The sequence below is a fragment of the Marmota flaviventris genome, chromosome 2, assembly GCF_047511675.1.
Source record: "Marmota flaviventris isolate mMarFla1 chromosome 2, mMarFla1.hap1, whole genome shotgun sequence".
In the NCBI taxonomy this organism is placed as follows: Eukaryota; Metazoa; Chordata; class Mammalia; order Rodentia; family Sciuridae; genus Marmota; species Marmota flaviventris.
The window spans coordinates 179427471-179445963 of record NC_092499.1 but is presented as its reverse complement, the minus strand read 5'-3'; the positions used below and the strand labels follow the sequence as shown (position 1 = coordinate 179445963).

Here is an 18493-nt window from a genome sequence, read left to right as displayed (position 1 = left end):
CAAAGGCAACTCCTAAGCACTTACCCTTGACCCATGCCCTTTAACAAGGGAAATATGCAAACACAGGAAAAACTGGTGCAAAATTATGTAGCTCCACCTTGGTTCCACCTCTAGTTCAGACTCTAGTGACCACCACTCTATAAATATTAACACCCCACACCAATGAGTTGCCTTCTCTTCTTTCCTCCCTCCCTAGAACTGACTTCCCTCCTTTTCTCCCTCCCTGAGGAGAGCCCACATCCCCCTTGAATGTGTATTCCTTGCTTTACCTCAAAGGCATTTCTCTTGAGATTGCTCCCATTCTCCCTTGACTATTTATCTACTTACTTTCCTAAACAAGCCTCTGTCTATGCCTTTGACTGGCTCCTGCTGAAATTCTTTACCCTCACCAAGAATCCCATTGATCCAGAGTCAATTCCCCCACTTCTCTATGTGAACTCCTTAGACACTTCCTTTTTTGGAGACATGTCTTCTGTTTGACCTCAGCCTGCACATGCCACCATGTTCCAGTACTAGGGATGGAATAAGGGGTGGGGGAGGACTCTACCACTGAACTACATGCCTAGCACTTTTTTTAATTTTTTGAGACAGGTTTTCACTAAGATACTGATGCTGGCCTCGAACTTGCGATCCACCTGCCTCAGCCTCCCAAACTGCTGGATTACAGGCAGACCCACCACATCCAGAATAAACAAAACTCTTAAAAAGACTATAATCCAAGTATTAATTTACACAACAACTCTGAAAAAATGTTTTGACAGTAGCAGTATCTAATGAAGTCAAACATACACACACACACTTGGAATTGAAAGAATTGGAAGAATATAGTCTTCCAATTCTACTCCTAGGTATGTAGCCAACAAAAATGAATAGATATGTTAATATGTGCAAGGCCCTAGGTTCATTCCCTGGCACCAAGATAGGGCGGTGGAAATGACATCCATGTACCCAAAGACACAGAAGACTGTTTCCTGCATATTCCTAACAGGCAAATACTAAAAACAATCAAAATATCCATCAACAACAGAATGGACAAACTGTGGCACATAGCTAGAACTCTATTCAGCAATGAGAATGAACTATTGTTACACACATGAACATGTATTATTATCGAACAAAAGAAGCCAGATACAGAAAAACATGCTATATATGACTATTTGTATAATGTTCCCCAAAAGAGAAATACTAATGAATGTGATAGAGATCAGAATAGTAAGCAGAGGAGGGATAAGTGGCAAGTAAAAGGCAAGAGTGTTTTATTTTTTTTGGGGGGGGGCAGCGTGGCACGGGGTGAGTAAACCCAAAATTGAACAACTGAGGGGCACTTGCCCGCGGAGCCACATCCCCAGCCCTATTTTGTATTTTATTTAGACACAGGGTCTCACTGAATTGCTTAGCGCCTTGCTTTTGCTGAGGCTGGCTTTGAACTTCCGATCCTCCTGTAACAGCCTCCCGGCCACTGGGGATTGCTGGGGATTACAGGCGTATGCCGCCACAGCGCCTAGCAGGAGATGGGTTTCTGAAGTAGAAAATGTTTTAGGGGCTGGAGATGTGGCTCAAGTGGTAGCGTGCTCGCCTGGCATGCGTATGGCCCGGGTTCGATCCTCAGCACCACATACAAAAAAAAAAAAAACAAAGATGTTGTGTCCGCCGAGAACTAAAAAATAAATATTAAAAATTCTCTCTCTCTCTCTTAAAAAAAAAAAAGAAAATGTTTTATATGTTGATTTATGCAGTAGTTACACAAGTATGATCACTGTTACAGTTTGGATCTGGAAGGTCCTCCAGAGGCTTATGTGTTGAAGTGTTGGTCCCCCATGCACCAATGTTCACAGGTTGGGCTGCTGGGAAGTAATTGTGTGGGAGGCCAACCTTACACGTGACTGAGTTACACTCCCCATGACTGAGTTACACTCCCCGCTGGGTGCTGAGGCTCTCAGTCGCAGAAATGTGGCACCCTTCTTGGGCGCGAGGATCAATGTCTCGTGCATGGGTGTGCCTTCCTACAGCCCCATGGGTGAAGCTATGCTCACCTGTTCCTTTGTAATATAATCCCTTGCCCCGTTTAGGATAGAATCTTCCATGGAGTATGGCAATATGTAAATCAATGGATGTGTAACTGATGTGATTCTGCAATCTGTATACGGGGTAAAAATGGGAGTTCATAACCCACTTGAATCAAAGTGTGAAATATGATATATCAAGAACTATGTAATGTTTTGAACAACCAACAATAAAAATTAAAAAAAGAAAAAGAAAAAAAAAAGAATCTTCCATGGAAGTGCCTTGTGTGCGTCTCCTTCTCTTACTGTGCCCTTGGGTGTGGCCTAACCAGGTGTCAGTCAACCTGCTGACAGTGGACATCATGAAGATACTCAGCCCCCTGAAACCTGACCCCTTGCCTCATTTGAATAGCTTCTCTTCAATAAAAGGGGTCAGTGCATGCTCTTGCTCTCTCTCTCTTTCTGCAGACCCTTAAGGTCAGAGGAGCCATCACAGCGACCCCAAAGAAAAAGGTATTTGTGTCTCTTGTGTGGTTATTTCGTGCAGCCCAGTTAGCCCAGTTTAACTGGAGTGACCCCTGAGCCTTTTAGTTGCGAGAACAGAAACCCGGCATAATTGGACCATAAGGGTACTAACCTGATCAATGGATACCCTTTGAAGGGTATGTTTTATTCCTAGACACTTCCCAGCCCCTTTGGCTTCCTGGCTGTCATCATGTGAGCAGTCTCCTCAATCCAACACTCATGCCATCATGATATTTTGCCTCACCTCCGTCCCAAAGCAAGAGCCAGATGAACCTGGACTGAAACCTGAGACAAAAAAATAAAAAACAGGGGCTGGGGATGTGGCTCAAGTGGTAGCGCGCTCACCTGGCATGCGTGCGGCCCGGGTTCAATGCTCAACACCACATACAAACAAAGATGTTGTGTCTGCCAAAAACTAAAAAAACAAATATTAAATTCTCTCTCTCTTTTAAAAAAAAACAACAAAACTTCTCTTGCTCTCAGGTATTTTGTCATAGAAATGGAGAGCTGACACATCACTTTGTAAAAATTCACTTTGTGAAAGCTGTATGCTTACAATTTGTGCATTTGTGCATTTTGTCTGTTTAATAAAGTTCAAACAGGGGAAAAAAAGAAAGCTATCTTCCAGCCAGATTTAGTAGCACATGCCTATAATCCAGTTATGTAAGAGGCTAAGATAGGAAGACCACAAGTTCAAAGCCAGCCTCCACAACTCAGTGAGGCCCCAAGCAACTCAGCAAGATCCTGTTTCAAAATTAAAAATAAGGGGGGGCTAGGATGTAGTTCAGTGGTAAAGGTCCCTGGGTTCAATCTCTAGTACTAAAAAAAAAAAAAAAGAAGGCTATCTTCCAAAAAAGCTATAATAGCTAATATTTATAACATCCTTCTAATATTGGCCATAAGCAAAAAATGTGTATTTTTTTTCATTTAATATATAATTCAAGATTAAATGATGGGCTAAAGCCACAACTTGAGTCACCTATAAAGTGCAGTCTAATTATTGAGTAAACATCCAAAGCTCCTTTCTCACTAGGCCCTGTCGTTTATATAGATAGATGGACCTTTCTAAATAAGAAAATTTTTACACATCTATTACACATAGACTTTCCCCAAAGATTTCATTTTTCAAAATGCCATTATTCAGAGTAAATAATGAAATTTGTTTTATTTTTTTCCCCTTAATCTGTGTGATCTGAATCAGTCTGTCATGAACGAATTTTTAATTGGCATGGATTCTTCTGCCTGTTTCCCTGTTGAGAATAGGATTCACATCTAAACATAATTGATCTGACAATTGAAGAAATGCACAGATATCCCTTCTTTAAAATAAGTTTGGGCTCTTCCACATATTGCCAAATCTCCCAATAAATTAACCCTTCGGCAGCTCCCAAGCTAATTAAACCCTATTCAGATCTTGACTTATTTCTGATAGAAGTTTAAATAAACCCCTCTTGGTTTATGAGCACCTTCAGTGAGCACTCGGCTGATCTTCCCAGATAATCCTATCACACTTAGTTCCAAATCTGGTCTGGGCACCTTAGCCAGATCCTGTCACAAAGTTAATAAAGGGGGGGGGGGGGTGTCTGAGTGGGGATGCTGGGCCAGGAATGGAGTTGCACAAGAGGAGTAAAGAAAAGAGACTGCAGCACTGCAGCGTGACTGTCACTTTTTTTTTTTACTTGTTGATGGAGCTTTATTTTATTTATATGTGGTGCTGAGAATCGAACCCAGTACCTCACACATGCTAAGCAAGCGCTCTACCACTGAACCACAACCCCAGCTCCAACTGTCACATTCTTGACTCCCAGCTTAGGCAGGAGCTCACTAGGTCCAAGGCCCCAGAGCTGGACAGCTGCCCTTAGACTTTGAGTTGACTAGCCTAATTAGCAGGAGCCAAAGTAAAACTTCCAGGGGCTGCCAGGAGAATCAAGTCACCACATGACCCACCACCAAGGGCCGAGTGATGTCCTGAAGCAACTGGAGTTCCTGGGGTGCTACTCCCCCAGTCCTGCTTCATCTCTATCAGGACCTACACATATTCTGTGAGACAGTAAAGCCTCAAGATGCTTTTTAAGGAAGTGTTTCAAAATCATACAAATTGAGAGACGCTGCACATTATACCTTCTGGGGAGTCACAATTCCAATTGACATGTTAAGGGCTCTGAAAAGTTTTCATAGCTGTTTTGGAATGAAACATGTTAATATTTAATAAACTTAATATGTGTGTGGTGGGGAAAGGGCTGGGGCATAGCTCAGTAATAAAGCAACCCCTGGGTTAAATCCCCAGAACCCCACACACACACACACACAAAAAGAAAAAGAAAAAAGGAAAAAAGCCCTGGAAACCTCAAGTGATTTAAAAATTGAAATGATAGTCAGACATGTACTCCCAGGGACTTGGGAGACTGAAGCAGGAGAATCACAAGTTCAAGACCAGCTCAGCAACTTAGTGAGACTCTGCCTCAAAATTAAAAGTTTTTACTTTTAATTGGAGGATGTGGCTCAGTGGTAAAGGGCCACTGGGTTCAAACCCCAGTACCCAAAAAAAAGAAGTTCAAAATAATAGTCTTGATCAGAAAAGATGACTGATCAACTAAATTTGACCAAATTGTTGTCTCTATAAACTTTTCACATCACAATAATCTATAAAGTCATCTCATTCACTTACAGCTATTAAACCAAGCAAGCAAACAAGTTATAGTTAAAAGTTTTCAGCTATAAGGTATTATGTAATTTAGTCAGAGGATTTTATCAGGAATTACTGCCTTTTTAATTCATGGAACCAGCCTCTGGAATGAGAAGGACCTAAGAATTCCTTTAAGGTTTTTTGTTTTTGTTTTTTCTTGGTTTCCTATATTTGGAGCATCCCTTCACCTCCACAAAAATCTTTATGTCCATTAACTGCATGTTAGCAGATGCACAGAATGCCTTTAAGAACATAGGGGCAGGGGCTGGGATTGTGGCTCAGCAGTAGGTAGAGTGCTCGCCTATCACGGGCAGGACCCAGGTTCGATCCTCAGCACCACATTAAAAAAAAAAACAAAAAACATAGGGGCAGTAAGAGCAAAGTATCCAACCATTATCTTTGGCTTTGTGCTGATAAAAAGCAGTCTTCAGAGCCTGATGCAGTGGCATATGCCTATAATCCCAGTGAATCAGGAGGCTGAGACAGGAGGATCACCAGTTTGAGGCCCGCCTCAATAATTAAGTGAGGCCCTCATCAATTTAACAAAACCCTGTCTAAAAATAAAATAAAAAGAGCAGAGGATATGGCTCAACCACGGATACAAAAAAGAAGGAGGGTGGCTCCATGATGGTGGACATAGGTCAGTGGTAGAGCACTCATGGTCTCAATCCCTAACAACAACAACAAAAAAGGCAGTTTTCACAAAAATAAGAAGAGCTGATTTTTCACTAAGGCACAAAGCTAAGACAACAAACTGAGACAAAATAAAATCAACAAGGCTGGGCATAGTGGTACACCTGTAATTCCAGTGTCTCAGGAGGCTAACACAGGAGGATGGCCAAGGTTGAAGTCAGCCTCAACAATTTAGCAAGACCCTGTCTCAAAACTAAGAATAAAAATTAAAAAGGGCTGGGAATGTAGCTCAATGGTCAAATCCCAGATCCAATTCCCTACCAAAAAAAAAAAAAAAGGCTGATCAGGAACTCTAATACTCCCACCCTCAGGTGTGTAGTAAATTTTGTGTGTTCTTTTCAAAACAAAGGTTAATCAAGCTGACAATGTAAGTTAGGATACTCACTGCCAAAAGATATGCCAGAGGTCAGCAGCCTTTGTGGGATAGGAAAATTCCATCTCAACTCTTCCTTCATGCTACAAGATGAAAAAACAATGTAATCCCACCAGCACTGGAGATAAAGTGAGGGCAGGAGTGAAAGGACAGAAATTTGTTCAAATAACAGCTCTTACCCTGAAAGGCACAGCATGAGACTCACATAGCAGGCTTTCTCAAAAAATAAACCAGAAGTTGAATTGAGGATGTGGCTCAGCGGTAGAGGGCTTACCTAGCATGCACAAAGCCCCAGGTTTAATCCGAAGTGCTGCCCCCCCGAAAAAAAGTATACCAGATGTCCTCCCCCAGAATATTTCAAAACATGCTGTCACACTGTTATCCTAATAGCTCCCTGAAGTAATTTCTGATCACACACATCCATTCCACCCCATAGACAACCCTTACCCCAAAGGAAAACTAGTTTTCTAGAACCAGAGGCTTAAAAAAAAAAAAAAAAGGAAAGCTTACTCAACTGTAGAGTTAAGGGAGCTGTTTCATGAAATTAGTATGTTACTGACCTCCAATTCCTGGACTCCAGTGAGCCTCCCACCTCAACCTCCCAAAGGATTGAGACTACAGGTGCATCATCCCACCATGCCTGGCTTATACTTTCTAAAATGATGAATTATGTAAATATATTGCAGTCCCAAAATTTAAAATTGTTGGAAAGGGAGGGGCTGGGGTTGTGGCTCAGCGGTAGAGTGCTTGCCTAGCTGTGAGAGGCCCTGGGTTCGATCCTCAGCACCACATAAAAGTAAATATATAAAATAAAGGTATTGAGTCCAACTACAACTAAAAAATAAATTTAAAAAAATTGTTGGAAAGGGAAAATATATTTGGGTCAAGACAGGCATAATTTTCTTCTAAGAAGCCTTTTTTAAAACACCCATACATGCAAATACACACATTAGGTCAGATGCGAGCCTTTGTGGACCATTATCACCCACACATACCACTCCCATTGCTTACCATTTGGAACTGAAACTATCCACCTGTATTATCTCCCCTACTGGCCTTCCTATGAACTCCTTTAGGGCCTTAGAACTCTCCTTATATCCCCCAGCACCTGGTACTAGGGGCAAAATAAATGTTTCTGAAAGTAACTGAAATCAAGAGTATCTTAGAGGGCTGGAGATGTGGCTCAAGCGGTAGCGCACTTGCCTGGCATGCGTGCGGCCCGGGTTCGATCCTCAGCACCACACACAAATAAAGATGTTATGTCCGCCAAAAACTAAAAAATAAATATTAAAAAAAAAAAAGAGTATCTTAGAAAGTCAATGACCCTTGGTCATTATAATGATAACTCATCATACTCAAACTTCCAGTATAATTAGTGGTTCCTTTTTCTTTTTTCTTTTTTTTTTTAAAGAGAAAGAGAGAGGGGGGGAAGGGAGAGGGAGGGAGAATATTTTTTAATATTTATTTTTTAGTTTTTGGCGGACACAACATCTTCATTTGTATGTGGTGCTGAGGATTGAACCCTGGCCGCACGCATACCAGGCGAGCACGCTACCGCTTGAGCCACATCCCCAACCCCAGTGGTTCCTTGTTCTAATAGAATACAAACATTGGACACCTCAAATAAATGATTCATTGAAAACTACCAAAGTAACAAGAACCAAGAGACTGAAATGGCAAGTGAGCAAAAATAATCCACAAAAAAGGATATCCACTGATAAGGAAATAATTTTTATATTTCAAACAGCTAAACAGCCATGATTTCTATGAAAACTCTCATCATTTACTATATCATTCCTCACAGTCCAATGGTCACAAAATTAGCATGGACTATTTAGAGACATATAAAGATCATAGCACCAAATGTTGATGTTCACAGCTGCAGTTAAGTACTCACTGCCTCTGAGGCATGGATGGCATCCCATTTTTCTTGAAAAATTCTCTGCTTCCACTGATTAAAACAGAATTCTTGTGTCTCTATTCTCAACACAACCCTGCCTACCAGCATCAATTACAAGAGAAAAAGATGAATAACCACTATAAAAACTTAACTGAAACCCATTTTGGGGTTGGGAATGGATGTGGCTCAGTGGTAGAGTACTTGCCTGGCATGTGAGGCCCTGGGTTCAATCCTCAGCATCATGAGAAGAGAAAAGGAAAGGGAAAAAAAAAAAAGTTTCCTCACAAGAACAATCAACAAAGTGTTAGAAGATAGAAGGAAAGACAAACTGGAAGATCTCTCTGAGGACAGAGATGGAATCTTACAGACGTGGCAGCTCCACAGCACTTAACAAAGTCCCTGCATCCAACAACTTCACAATACAGCTGTTAATGAATGGCTGCCTTCACTTAGACCAGGAAAGGGAGTATCACTTTATTTTTATTTTTTTATTTTATTTTTTTAGTTTTTGGTGGACCTTTATTTGATTCATTTATTTTTATGTGGTGATAAGAATCAAACTCAGGGGCTGGGGATGTGGCTCAAGCGGTAGCACGCTCGCCTGGCATGCGTGCGGCCCGGGTTCGATCCTCAGCACCACATACAAACAAAGATGTTGTGTCCGCCGAAAACTAAAATAAATAAATAAATATTTAAAAAAAAAAAAAAAGAATCAAACTCAGTGCTTCACACAAGTGCAAATGCTCTACCACTGAGCCAGGACCCCAGCCCAGGAGTATTACTTTATCTTCATTGTTTACATACATACATTTACTTATTTATGGTACTGGAAAATGAACCCAGGGGTACTTTACCATTGAGTTACCGAGTTCTATTTTCTATTTTGAGACAGGGTCTCACTGAGTTGCTGAAACTGGCCTTGAATTTGCAAACCTCCCTGCTTGGCCTCCTGAGTCACTAGGATTACAGGTGTGCTACTTTACCATGCCCCACTTCTCCCCTATTTCTATACATTTTTTTCCCCAGCAAACTTGGTCCCATAAAATTAGGGAAATCAAACAAATTAGTAGTATTACAAAATTATTCATGTAATAACATAATGTTCAAAACATGGTTAACAATCCAAATATTGGTTCTTGCTTTGTGAGGTAGACAGAAGAGGTATGGATGTTTGCCAAGCATGGTGACACACATCTGTAATTCCAGCAAATGAGGCTGAGGCAGGAGGATGGCATGTTCAAAAGCCAGCCTCAGCAATCTAATGAGGCCCTAATCAATTTAATGAGATCCTGTCTCAAAATAAAGAATAAAAAAGGCTGGGGATGTGGTTCAATGCCACTGGGTTCAATCTCTTGTACAAAAAAAAAAAAGTGGGGGTATAGCTCAGTTGGTAGAGTGCTGCATGCACAAGGCCCTGGTTCAATCCCCAGCACTACCAAAAATAAAAGAGTTAAGGCTATCCACATTTCAAATGATGAAATAAACTCAAAGTCCAAATATGAATTGATCAAGGTTGCATTGCTTGTGAAATAAAAGTAAGAAGATTGGGATGATATCCATATCTTCTTTTTCAACTCTATCTTAAAGACCTAAGAACCAGGCACAGGGACGCATGCCTATAATACCAGCAACTCAGGATGGTGAAGCAGGAAGACTCCAAGTTGGAGGACAGCCTGGGCAATTTAATGAGACACTGACTTAAAATAGCAGGGGGGGGGTGGAACACTGGTGATGTAGAGCTCAGTGGTAGAGTACCTCTGGGTTCAACCCTTTGTACCACAAAATCAATAAATTATAGGTACATAAATTAAATAGCACAGAGTTGGATAGGACAACACCTGTAATTCCCAAGACTTGGAGGCTAAGGCAAGAGGATAACAGGTTTGAAGCCAGCTTGGACAACTTAGAGAGAACACTATTTCAAAATAAAAAGGGCTGGGAATGTATCTCAATGATAAAACACTACTGTGTTCAATCCCCAATTGGGGGGGGGGGTCACCTCAGGTGCTTCTTTTTTCTAAGGAATTAGTATAATGTTGACAGAGCTCATTCCTGTAGCTACCACTACCCGACTTTCAACACCATTTACCAATTTTCCCCATTCAAAACCTTCAAAAAGGGCAAACCAGAGTTATCATGTGCAAATATATTTGAAAAATGAGCACGCTAAAATTGCTTTTGTGAAGTTGCAAAGGCAAATCAGTAAGTAGACTAAAGCATTAATTATCACCACAAGAAAAAAATTGACTTTTCACTATCACTAAAAACAAGAAATCAGCAGGTGCAAATTACTATGCCCATATAAAATGTAAAAACTAATCATCTGGGGCAAGGTAAACACTCCATGGCTGAGTTAATTAAAAGCTCTTCCAAAAGGTGAACAGAAATGCTGATATTTATTTGAAATAAAGAATTTCAAGTTATTCTGAAATTCTGCCAAAAGGCAGAACATGGGAGAAATTCTTAAAAAATACAAAATGAATATTTTTCATATATATAATCTTACATAATAAATGTGTGCCTAAAATTACAAAATAATGGCTGAAGATATAGCCTAGTGGTAGAACATTTGCCTAGCACAAGTGAGGCCCTGGATTCAAACTCCAGTACCACAAAAACTGCCGCAGTCTGGCTGGGCACAAATCACGAGCCACTCAAGCAGGAACAAACTTTATTTCCAAGCTCCCCTGGCCTTTCCAGGGACACCACACACCAACCGGAACTTCAGGAACCAACTGGAACTCTCTAGGAATCCCCAGGAGCCGAGGCAGCAGGAATCTATATACAATTGAATACATAGCCTATTTCAATCCAGCATCATCCAGTCACAGCAATCATACACAGCTTAACTTAATTATCATTATCTTAATGGCTTGCCTCTCAACCATTAGTTCTGGCAAAATGCCAGGGGCTGTGGCTCTCAACAAAAAACAAAATATTGATCATGGTTCTGCCGTGAACTACACCCCCAGCCTTTTTTTTTTTTTTTTTTGGTAGTAGAGATTGAACTCTGGCAATTTACCACTAATCTACATTCCAGCAATTTAGGAGGCAATTTAGGAGGCTGAGGCAGAAAGATTACAAGTTTGAGACAAGGCTCAGCAATTTAATGAGATCCTGCCTCAAGACAAAAAAGCACCAGTGGGTCTAATCTCTAGTGCCACAAATAAATAAAGTCTGGGGATGTAGCTAGCTCATAGGCAGAACACTCCTGGTTTCCATCACTAATTAATCAAATTAAACCAAATAATTAAGGAGTGACCCCAAGTTATGGCACGGCCCAGGGTCCTGAGGATGTTAGGTAAGTGCTCTAGTGCTCTAACACTGAGTTACAGCCACAGCCCAGTTTTGTTTTGTTTTAAAACAAGGTCTTACTAAGATATTCAGGCTTGGCTCAAATTTGTTATCCTCCTCCCTCAAACGCCCAAGTACCTGAGATTACAGGCATGAGCCAAGGCACCTAGCCCAAGCTAACTTTTCAACTCAATATATTGATTATAAACTCTCAAGCTTAAAAGAAAGAACAAGCCAGGTGTGGTCATGCACACCTGTAATTCCAGCAGCTCAGGAGGCTGAGGCAGGAGGATCACAAGTTCAAAGCCAGCCTCAGCCAATTAACAAGGCTCTAAGCAATTTAGGGAGACCCTTTTTGAAAATAAAAAAATCTCAAAAGGGCTAGGGATGTAGTTCAATGGTTAAGTGCCCCTGGGTTCAATTTCTAGTACCAAAAAAAGAAAAGAAAGATTGACTTAACTAAACACTCAACTCCAACTTGCAGATATTTCATAGAAACATGGTTAGTAATTCTAAAGCTATTTTTGGTATCTTCTATGATTGAACAAATAAACAGGTAGATTGTGGATAAGAGGAGTTGACCTTTTCAATACAAAAAATTTGCAAATATGGAAAGGAGAAAGGCTAAAGGAACTTTGCCGTGTTGGGCTGGAACTGGAGGAATTAGCATGAACTCATGTTTTTTATCATATATAGACAAAAACAGAAATAAATCATCTATATACAGTGGCACAAGTATGTAATCACAGCAACTCAGGAGGCTGTGAAATAGGAGAATCGCAAATTCCAGGTCAGTCTCACTAACCCAGCCTGATCCTGTCTCAACATAAAATAAAAATGAAAAGGAACTGGATTTGCTGTCATATACCTGTAATCCAGCAACTCAGAAGGCTGAGGCAGAAGGAGCACAAACTTGAGGACAGCCTCAGCATCTTAGGGAGACCTTCAGCAACACAGCAAGACCTGGTCTCAAACATAAAAACATAATAGTGCATATCTGTAAACCAAGCAACTTGGGAGAAGGAGGCAGGAAGACCACAAATTCTAGGCCAACCTGGGCAATTTAGCAAGACCCTAAGGAAGCCGGGCATTGATGGTGCACACCTACAATCCCAGTGACTCAGGAGGCTGAGGCAGGAGGATCTCACATTCAGGGGCAGCCTCAACAATTTAGTGGGGCCCTAAGCAACTTAGCAAGACTATCTCAAAGTCAAACATAAAAAAGGGCTCAGGATGTGGCTCAGAGCCCCCTGGGTTCAATCCCCAGGACCAAAAAAAAAAGGCTGGGGTTGTAGTTCGTGGTAGAGAACTCCCCAGTTCAATCCCCAATACTGCAAAAAATAAAGTGGCTTATACAAAAATATACATAATATATTTTAGAAGAGCTAAGAGTCAAGCATTGTATAAACTTCCAACAACAGCAGACCATACATACAGTGGTCTATACATATACAGTGGTATATGTCATAAAAACTGAGGCATGCAGTAGGCCATGCCACCTCAGTTTAAGCCCAATATAAGATTCCCACAATGACAAAAATCAACTAAGGATGCATTTCTAAACACATTACTTTCAGGCTAGGACTACAGATCAGTGGCAGAGCAACTTGCCTATCTTGCACCAAGCCCTGGGTGCAATCCCCAGTATCCCCAACAACAACAACAAAAACCAAGAACATATTCCTGTCATTAACACATGACTGTTATCTGGCCAGACCAACCCAAGGGAAAATTAAGGAGAACCTATAAACACCTGGGGAATCCGAAAGAGGCCAAGACCATGACCTCTACCCTCAAGGCTGGTTTCATTTCCCTATGGGGAAAAAAAAATATATTAAAGACAAAAAAAAAAAAAAAAAACTGCCACATTTTTAGTGGGGCAAAAAGGTCAACACATTAGTTTTTATTTGGGGGACAGAGAGTAGGTAATGGGAAATGGTGAGAACAGTGAACTAGATAAAAATTACAAGGGACCCAGGACTGCAAAAGAAATAAAAATTTTAAAAATTATATATTTAAAATATATAAAAACTACAAATGAATTAATTGAAATTCAGTTACGTATGGCTAGTGTAGTTCTAGGGATATGAACCTAAAGTGAAAATCTGTGCTATTTGAATGTCTGTTCTCATATGGCTTCAAAAATCAAAAGCAGGCAGGACCTCTGTATGGCTGGCTAAGTTAACAACAAAGGAATAAGGGAGACATTTGTAAGAGTAGAAAAGGTCAAAGTAATATGTCAAGGGAGACTTGCAATGCCTGATATTAACATTTCACTTGAGCTGCTGCAGAGGTCAGATTACATATTTGTCCCCATCAGCTAATTTAATTAAAAGGTCTAGCCATCTCTGAAACAATAAATTCAGACTGAAGGATACCTACTTCTGGGTTACTCTGAATTTTACTTTGATTTCTACATTTAATTAAGCAATACAAAACCTAGGGGAAGGATCAAATCTTAAGAAGTCATATTGAAAAGTAGTCCATATACCACAGTTCAGAATCTGTATTTGACAACTCCTCACAGAGCCATACAAAATTAACATGGACATTTTCTTGAGCTTTTGATGTTCACTGCCATCATCTGCTTCACAGTTAAGATCAGGAAACATATGGGATGGATTGGTAAAGGCTGCTGAGTTTCTGTTATGTTTTTTCCCCTCTAATTCATATCTAAGACCAAGTTAGGACACCCCTGAACAAGACCTTTGATATCCATCTTTAAATCATCTCAATTCTAAGAAACAATTGTTTAGTTAGTTAGTTTTACGGTACTGGAGACTGAACCCAGGGGCACTTTTCTACTGAGCTACATCCCCAGCAGCAGCAGCAGCAGCATTTTTGGAGACAGGGTTTTGCTGCTAAGTTGCCCAGACTGACCTCGAACTTGTGATCCTCCTACCTCAATCTCCCAGGTGGCTGGGATTACAGGCATCTGATTCTAGGACAATTTTATTTTACTTTTTTTTTTTTTTTATAATTGTAGATGAACACAATACCTTTATTTTATTTTTATGTGGAGCTGAGGATCGAATCCAGTGCCTTACACCTGTAAGATGAGCGCTACCACTGAGCCACAGCCCCAGACTCTCTAGACTTTAAAATAAGAGACATTAAGGAAAGAAATTTGAAGAAATATGATGGAAAAGTCAAGTATCTTAAGAAACCTCTGGGATCCTCTAGAACATTCATCTAAAAACTCTAGTCTAGTAAAAAGAAGCAGCCATGTAATGGAGAATTTAAAAAATGGTCCTGCCAAGTGAAGAGGCACACAACTGTAACCTCAGATACTTGGGAAACTGAGGCAAGAGGATCTGAAGTTCCAGGTTAACCTTTAGCAAAATTCTGCCTTAAAAAAAAATATTTTTTTGGGGGGGGGGAGGAGGACTGTAGCTCCATGGTGGAGTACTAGCATTTGTGAGACGCTGGGTTCAATCCCCAGTACCACAAAAAGAAAGAGAGAGAGAGAGAGAGAGAGAGAGAGAGAGAGAGAGAGAGAGAGAGAGAGAGAGAGAAACAGGAAAAAAAAAAAAAAAAGGAAGGCATATTCACTTGACATATCTGCTACTGACTCATTTGCAAAGTATAACTTATTGTACCCCAGTCCCTGTAATTTCAGATACCCTCAAGGCCTTCAAGATGCCAGAGACAAAAACCAGAGACAGAGGAAAAAAGCAACTTCACCAACTGTAATACAACCCAGAAACAGGGTCTGTCACATGTACATACACTAGTGCATACTGCACACGCACACTGTCAACACAGCTCTATTAAGGTCCAAACAAGAACTAAGATTCTCTCTAATTAACCTTCAAGCTTTCATGAATTTGAAGCAAATGTTTACAATCCAGTGATCACTTTCTGTAATATGAGGTTCAAAACACTTCTCTGAAATTAAGAAATGAAGATAAAACTGAAGGCAAGAAACACAGTTCACCATCTCTCTCCTCCATATTCCTTGTCTTGGAAGAGATATAAACTTAGTGAATTAACTAATCTTGATCCTAGTGCTGCATTATATACTGCCATTTAAAACATCTTTCTTCATACTTACAAACATTCATTAAATTCAAATAATTGAAGCGGGGAATAATGGCACACATCTGCAATCCCAGCTACAGGGGAAACTTAAGCAGAAGGATCTAAAAGCTTGAGAACAACCTGGGCAATTTAGCCAGTCCTTGTCTCGAAAATAAAATTAAAAGGCTAGGCGCAGTGGTGGATGCCTATAATCCCAGCAGCTTGGGAGAGTGAGGCAGAGGGATCATGAGTTCAAAGCCAGCCTCAGCAATGGCGAGGCGATAAGCAACTCAATGAGACCCTGTCTCTAAATAAAATACAAAACAGGGCTGGAGATGTGGCTCAGTGGCCAAGTTCCCCTGAGTTCAATCCCCAGTAACCCAAAAAATAAAATTTAAACTAAATTAAATGAAAAGAGTTAAGCATGGGGGCTGGGGATGTGGCTCAAGCGGTAGCGCGCTCGCCTGGCATGTGTGCGGCCTGGGTTCGATCCTCAGCACCACATACAAATAAAGATGTTGTGTCTGCTAAAAACTAAATAAATAAATATTAAAAAAATAAATAAAAGAGTTAAGCATGTAGCTCAGTGCCAGAGTGCCCCTGGGTTCAATCCCCAGTACTGTTGAAAGAAAGGAAGGAAAGAAGGAAACAAACACAACTAAAGAACAAGCTTTAAGTATCTCTCTCTGCTTATTTAATTCTGCTATGAGCTGGGGACTCAGACATCTTTCTGTTTGAAGTATATGCAGAATACAAATAAGTTTTGAATGACAGTCTCAGGAAAAATGGAATAGTCCAGTAAGGTAATTTAAGAAGGGTTTAATAAGGTAGTAAACAAGTGTGAATGGGCATAATATATTTACAAATAATAGTAACTCTTTGGGATCAATGAGAGCACTTTTATGCTAGAGGAACAAAGGGAAAAAATTTCCCAAACCCAGAAGGAGGGAATCATGTAGAGAGAACCTTATTTATTTGTTTTTTATTTTATACTGGGGTTTGAACTCAGAGGCGTTTTACCATTGAGCCACACCTCCATCCCTTTTTATTGTTTACTTTAAAAGGAGGGGGTATTGTGGCTCAGTGGTAGAGAACTCGCCTAGCATGCATGAGGCACTGGGTTAGATCCTCAGCACCACATAAATGTAAAATAAAGATATTGTGTCCACCTAAAACTAAAAAATAAATATATTGGGCTGGGATTGTGGCTCAGTGGTACAGCGCTCGCCTAGCACGGGCAGGACCCGGGTTCGATCCTCAGCACCACATAAAAATAAAGGCATTGTGTTGTATCCATCTACACCTAGAAAATAAATAATAATAATAAAAAAAAAGAACAGGGTCTCACAAAGTTGCTTAGGGCCTTGCCATATTGCTTGAGGTTGGCTTCAAATTTATGATCCTCCTGCCTCAGCCTCCCCAGTCTTGTCATATATTGTTCTGATGAAGATTATAAGTTGCTGGGGCTGGTTTAAAGCCTCTGTAAATGTTACCTACCTCTTTACCCAGTCCTTACTTAAACCCTCAAAGAACAACTAGTTATGCTTCCTTTGTATCCCAAAAGCCTTTGATTATAACATTGAAAGCACTTTATAACTGTTTAAGTCCCCATAGACTGAGATCCTAAGTCATCTTTTTGTATCCTTAACCACAAAAAGCAAACAAAACAGTCTATCAAGCATTGTTTAAGTTGTTTACATAAATTAACACAAACATCACATTAACATATATTACTCTTGCCCAGTGCATGGCATGCATATAATCCCAGCAATTTGTGAAGCTGAGGCAGAAGAATCACTTGAGCCCAGGAGTTGCAGGTCACCCTAAGTAACAGCAAGACTCTGTCTCGAAATAAAAAATAAAGGTCCAGGCATGGTGGTGCACCCCTATAATTCCAGCAACTCGGGAGGCCGAGGCCGGAAGACCCCAGGTTCAAAGACAGCCTCAGCAACTCAGTGAGGCCCTAAACGACTTGGTGAGACCCTGTCTCAAAATGAAAAAAATAAAAAGGTCTGAAAATGTGGCTCAGGGGTTAAATTACATATAAAATAATAATAATAATAATAAGAGCTGGGATGTAGCTCACTAGTAGAATGATCCTGGGTTCAATCCCCAGTACCACAAAAAAATAAAAAAACTGGGGATGTAGCTCTGTTGTAAAGTGCCCATAGGTTCAATCATCAGTACCAAAACAACAAACTATTAATCATGGCAATAAAACTGTAAATGAGGGGGTAGGGTTGTGGCTCAGTGGTAGATTGCCTCCCTAGCATGTATGAGGCACTGGGTTCAATCCTCAGCACTACATAAAAATAGATAAATAAAACAAAGATGTTTTGTCTATCTACAAACAAAAAAAAAAAAAATTTTTTTTTTAAATAAAAACTCTAAATGAGGTAGGACTGCTGTGTGTGTGTTACTTGGGATTGAACCCAGGCATGCTCTACCACTTAGCTAAATCCTCTCCTTTTAAAACAGGGTCTTGCTAAATTGTCCAGGCTGGCTTCAAACTTGCAATCCTCCTGCCTCAGCCTCCGGAGCAGCTGGCATTAGGCATGTCCCACTGCATCAGGCTTAATGTAAGAACTTTCATTGTCTCAATTTCACAGATGAGGAAAATAAAGTGTAGAGAAAGTTCCAAAGTCTCAAAGCTTATAAAGACTGGCCAGGCACAGTGGTGCACACCTGTAATCCCAGCAGCAGTTCAGAAGGCTGAGGCAGGAGGATGGAGAGTTCAAAGCCAGCCTCGGCAACTTGAGGCCCTAAACAATTCAGAGATCTTGTCTCTAAATAAAATATTTTAGGGCAGGGGATGTGACTCAATGTTTAAGCATTTTTGGGTTCAATCCTTGATTTAAAAAAAAAAAAAAAGGGCTGGGAATGTGGCTCAAGCGGTAGCGCACTCGCCTGGCATGCGTGCGGCCCGGGTTCGATCCTCAGCACCACATACAAAGATGTTGTGTCCACCGAAAACTGAAAAATAAATATTAAAATTCTCA

At 40.5% G+C, this 18493-nt stretch overlaps 1 protein-coding gene across 3 annotated transcripts in view; it reads right to left on the bottom strand.

The window, feature by feature from the left end:
* The window catches only part of Cbfa2t2 (CBFA2/RUNX1 partner transcriptional co-repressor 2), a 152729-nt gene that overhangs the window by 130791 nt on the left and 3445 nt on the right, over window positions 1-18493 (bottom strand). Inside the window, exons 1-2 of one of the 3 annotated variants that reach the window (XM_071608846.1) lie at window positions 6293-6341; window positions 2641-2813 (exon numbers count right to left, since the gene is read on the bottom strand). The exons of the other annotated variants lie outside the window; for them this stretch is intronic. The gene's annotated coding sequence lies outside the window, so the exon portion shown is untranslated. Of the gene's footprint in view, window positions 1-2640; window positions 2814-6292; window positions 6342-18493 lie in introns of those variants that run through there. 3 annotated transcript variants of the gene reach the window in all.